The 5,489-nt window shown below is 42.6% G+C and overlaps 1 pseudogene; it reads left to right on the top strand.

Moving 5' to 3' along the window:
- Nucleotides 1-3,702: 3,702 nt before the first annotated feature.
- Nucleotides 3,703-5,489, top strand: part of LOC101988403 — a 31,114-nt pseudogene continuing 29,327 nt past the window's right edge.

Raw genomic sequence — 5,489 nt, 5'->3', positions numbered from 1 at the left:
AATCAAAGTCTGATCCCTCTGAGTGTGCGTCGATTCTGGCTTGCTATGAATGATGGTTTTTCATGTCTGACATCCAATTGGAAACTAAGAATTTACATCCTCTAAGAGTTCAGGAAAGTCCATGAGCTCTTCCCAGAAGCTTGTCTTTCTTGATTCAGATGCTCACCAGGCCATGGAAGAACAGATTGCAAGGTTTCGTATGAAGCACATGTGGGGCCTACCCTTCAAGAGGCTCAAGCCCATAAAAAAATCTCTTTAAGCTGAAAAAAGTTGAGTCCTTGCCTGTTGCACTGTGTGACTCGCTGTCCTCAATGAAGTCTGTATCTGGGACCAGTTCAGCAGTTGAGCTAGTCAGGTTCCTAGGGAAACCACGCCAATTGAGAATGGTGGTAATTGAGGATTCTTCTTCATCACTACGGAATCTTTTCCTTGTCTCGTCTTTTTCCTGTACGGATATCGAGAGAACCCTGAGAGCATTTCCATCTGGTGCTGACCATGAGCCTTCACAGGCCCTGCCAAACAAAGCAGAGAGCAAGCAAGCATCATTCTTAAACTCTCAAACATAAATTCACAGATACACCATCTCAGAGTGGGACTGTCTTAGAGAAAGAGCGAGAGACCCAAGAAGTCCTTTTACTGCCTAGAAGGACCAGTATCCAAACCCAGGGGGCACACAGTCACCAGGAAATAACTCTTAGTGAGTTTCGACAATGTGTGGAGACAATCAGCCAGCCAGCCGCAAGTCTACACCACTGCTGTGCTCCGGCATCCCACGAGCACACTGCTTCCTGCAGACACTTTGGTTTCCCAGGGGTTAGGTGATATTGTGATGGTAGGAGGGGACAAGAGCCTGGTGCAGCAGAAGCCCAGTACTCCAAAGCATCAAGTCTCACCAAAGAGCCAAATCAAAGTGTTGGCACCTATTTACCGAGGTGAGGAAGCTAAAAGACATTATCAGTCCCTGCCAAAACCCACACAGGTTCCTCCAAATAGCCCCTTCCAAAACCGTGTGAGCCACTTTCTTCCAGGAATTCACCCCACGCAAGCAATCGAAGGGCAGGTATCTGCCTAAGAAAGGTGAGCCTACAGCAGCTACTGCCCAGAGTCAACGAAACGAAGTGAAAAAGAAACCACGTGTGGACAGCAATGTTGCTGAAGCCCAGGAACTTATGACATGGAGAGATGTTAGAAATTAAAACGATGCAGCAACGTAAACTCCGTGCTTCCAAGGTTAAACAGCACAGGGAAACTCACCCCACCCCCCATCATAAGCCAGCCTCCTACTCAGAGCAAGGAAGAGCACCCAGTCACCCAGCCAATTCCTCCTGCCAAAGGTATTCTACAAGGGAGAGGCACATTAAAGATCAACCATCTCAGAAAAATGTACAATTGAGCAATGAACCCCAGACCCTTCAGAATCCCAGCCTCTTGCCCCCTAATACAACCTTGGACCTACTGTGTTGCTCCCAGCATGGAACAATAGTGCCAACTGTTGCAAGTTGCCATCTCTGCTGTCCTAGGCACTGTGCTGTTCAGAGAAGTATCTGTAGCCAACTAGAAAATTCCTCTCTAGTTTTTACTAATAGGAAAGCATAATCAACAGAAAAAATCTTAGTCCATGTAAAAATTATTTTTCTAATAATAACACATTCAAGATATTTAACGTACAACAAAACACACATTTTCACCTTAATATAAAGCGATGGTTTCTCTCTGTTCCATGTTTTATATGGGCCTTGCTTCCTACCAGAGATAAACGGGGATGGGTTATCGACAAAGATAGTGCAAACCTACTTCCATAAACATTCTTGACATCAAAACACTGTTTCCAATGTCCAGGGAGATGGTTCTCTTGGTAAAATGCTTGATGCAAAAGAATAAACACCTGAGTTAGGATCTTTAGCATATATGTAAAAACCAAGTACAGTGGTATTTTTAATCCCCATGTTGGGGAGAGGAAGATGGCTTTAATGGGGAATTCTACTGAATATTAAAATGACTTTTAAAATTAATGGTTTATTTTATTTTTATTTATGCATATTCATGTGCCTTTGTATTTGTACTCACATATGTGCAGGTTTTTGAGGAGGCCGGAGAGAGTTTTAAGTCCCAGGTATTTGGGAGCAATCAAAGGTGAATGCTAGGAAGTGGACTATATTCTTCTCTGAGACCAAGTGCTTTTATTTGCTAAACCATTTCTTTATCCTTTTACCAAACATTTAAAGGAGACTTGACATGCTTCACAAATGTTGGATAGACCCTCTAGCTGCCTTTTCTCTCTCTCAGAACTTGAGCTAACCTTGGTCTCTCAGCCTGGTGGCCTCTCTCCTTCAAAAGAGTTGATAAAATGTACTGCAACTTCACAGATTTTAAAGAATTCAGTATATCCCTCCCACCTGCAGCTGTGAGCAAGCCCTGCCTCCTGATAATCCTCGACCAAGGACCATTCTGAATTACAGCTTTGGGTAGAAAATCTATAGGAATCAAAGACTCCCCTGTTCTTCAGAGTTAAAAGGAATTTTCTATCTCCCTGTAAGAGTGAATAATGGCTATATATGGCCATGAAGCCATGTATATCCTGACATTAAAGCAACAAAGTATCTTTCTTTTTCCCTTAGGGCCAAGCAATACATGAGAGCTATCCTTCCTAATGGTTTCCAGTTTCAAAGCTCCATCCCAGTTTCACATGGTGTGAGATTCTCTCCCTGCTCCCCTCCTCTCTCCCATTAATGCTCACTAGAGGATAATTTTTGTGATCTTCTTTCTAGGAACAGACTTCCTTTTGTAATTTTGAGCAAATGTTTCTAAAATTTTTAGACACTTTCAAATTTCTCTAATGGAGGTCACCATTATTCTCACAGAAACCCAAATAAGGGTGCTGCAAAAATAAAAGATTTTATTAACATGTATTAGTTGTAAACATTAATTTAACTCAGTGTTTTATTTCAATACATGTTTATAGCAGGCACAACCAAAAGCAGCCTCCTTTTCACCACTCCTCTCAATTCCTTCTCAGCCTCTAATAATCACTATTCAACATTCCAGCAAGTGCTCTTCTCTGTCTACTCCTTTTTGAGTAGGGATTATAAGAATTGACAGAGGCCTAGCTTGTTATGTAGCTACTAGTACCTGAACTCAAATCTTCATGATTGAACAAGCTCTCTTAGCCTTGAGCTATCTCTCCATTCCCCCAATCTAAGATACTTTAAGGATGATAATACTGATCTTAAGTATGGTAGCGGTGGTGCATGCCTTTAATTTCAGCACTAGGGAGGCAGAGGCAGGAAATTCTTGTGAGTTCAAGGCTAGCCTGTTCTACAGAGCTAGTTTAAGGACAGCCAAGGCTGTTGCATTGTATAATCCTGTCTTGAAAAAGAAAAAAAATAAAATAAAGTAAAATAAAATACAAACAAACAAAAACCCTGACTTTAAAAGACCTCAAATTAAGATCTGCAAATAAGAAAATGAACTAGGTAATATATGAATTCCTTGGATGAGGGAGCTGTTAATAGTACATTGAAAAATATAGAGTAGGTGGAATTTAAAGGAAGTACCCCAAAGACTGAGGAGGGAGAATTCATCTGTCTGCATTGCCCCTCCCCCACTCTCAGAAGCCCTTTGTGATGTGGAGACCTGGCTTTGTGATGTCACCCAGTTCTGTGAAGAAGTGGGCATGGGTTAATCCTTCACTCCTCAGTTCAGATGGAGAATCTTCCCTCTCTTCTGGAAAGCATATATGCCACATGGCTGAGCCTCAGCTCCACGATGGACACAATGGACATGATATTTGCCATTGTGTGTGGACTGGGGCTCTACCTTCTGTTACTTCCCTTCATTGATAGTCATCTGTCTTTAAGCTACCCAATATAAAGTTCACCAGGAAGGTAAGAAACTCTAAATGTATCTAACAGAGAATACACCCCTTTCTATCTCTCTCCCCACCCCTCTTCATCCCCCCTCCTTCCCTCCCTGTCTCCCTCTCTCTCCCCCTTTCTCTTTCTTCCCCCAATCCATGCTTCCCTTCCCTGTGTCTCTTTCTTGATTTTTGTTAGCATACAAAGTATTGGGTTTAATGATGGGATCTTCAAACAAGCTTCATTTTTTGTTGATTGCTGTCTTCTATCCCCCTCTTCTCTCTCATCTCCCTCCATACCTTGTGCTCCCCCATTACCCACAAGCCACTTTTTGGCTTTCATGTGACATGGATCCTTTTACTGGTCTCTTCTGCTCCAACACCACATTTTACTACAAATTTCCACTTGTCCAAATCAAGTAGAGAAATGGCTGGGGAGACATCTCCAGAAGGAACAGAAATCTATTCTCCTGGGAACAGAGCAGAGTTGAGAGCAGTCACCAGGGCATCTATCTGGAGCTTATAGTATGTTTGTGAGGTATGCTGGTGTGCCAGGGTGAACTTGAATGTCATGGTTTCATGGATAGTTCCTGTAGTCTTTATATCAGGGATATGAAGATATTAAGATATATGCTTCTATATCAGGGATAAGACAGGCATTGAGCACTGGTTCATATGTTCTCTTCTCCTGTACAATCTTTTCCTCTGGGATGGTTTCTCTGAGGACTGTGCTGAGCCTCAAAAGGTATTAGACCAGAGGCCAGAGTGACTTCTGGCTTCAAGCATCAGAATTCAACCTGGCAACTATGAAGCAGCTACAGAGATTTGACTCTTGAGCAAAAGAACAGTTACTGTAGACATCCAAGGTTGACCTCACAGTGCAAATGCCTGTGCATCAATCAGGAGACCAAAAAAGAATGGAAGATGTTCTGTGCAGGGACCTCTCAACTCCACATCTATGGTAGGCAGTGACAGGAAAGGGTCTCTGGAAGTTGGTGTCTCCTAGCCTGGTGCCAAGTTCAGATCCTCAATTATGTCTGCCTCCCATAACACTAGGGTTACAAGCACATGTGCAACTACATGAGTGATGGGGACCTGAACTTAGGTTCGCACACAGCAATACTCTTACCCTCTAGGCCATCTCCACATCTTCCTTCTTATATTTCTTAAAGAAAACTGGTTGACAAGGGTTCAGTAGGTAAGTGCTTGTTTTGCAAGCATGAAGACCTGGGTTTATATACTCAGCACTCAGTTAGAAAGTTGGGCATAGTGATGTGTGCCTGTAGTCTTGGTGTTAAGGAAACAAAGAAAGATCAGTGAAGTTTCCTGGACAACCACTCTAACTGCATCAGTAAGTTCCGGGTTTAGTCAGAGACTCTGCCATTAAAAATTAAAGTGACAGAAAGAATACAGACACATATCTCTGGTCTTTCATATTAATATACAGTTGAATACATACAAGAGAAGGGACAAAGTGAAAGAGAGATCTTGTAATAAAAGCAGCGGTGCTGCGTCCCCGGCACCTGGCCGCCCACATGGTTAGCTCTAGCTTATGCCCCGAAATAATTACACGGAAACTGTATTCTTTTAAACACCGCTTGGCCCATTATATCTAGCCTTTTCTCGGCTAACTCTC

The sequence above is a fragment of the Microtus ochrogaster genome, unplaced genomic scaffold (genome assembly GCF_000317375.1).
Source record: "Microtus ochrogaster isolate Prairie Vole_2 unplaced genomic scaffold, MicOch1.0 UNK21, whole genome shotgun sequence".
Taxonomy (NCBI): Eukaryota; Metazoa; Chordata; class Mammalia; order Rodentia; family Cricetidae; genus Microtus; species Microtus ochrogaster.
Note: the sequence above shows the minus strand (reverse complement) of the source record. Positions and strands in the feature narration are given on the sequence as shown.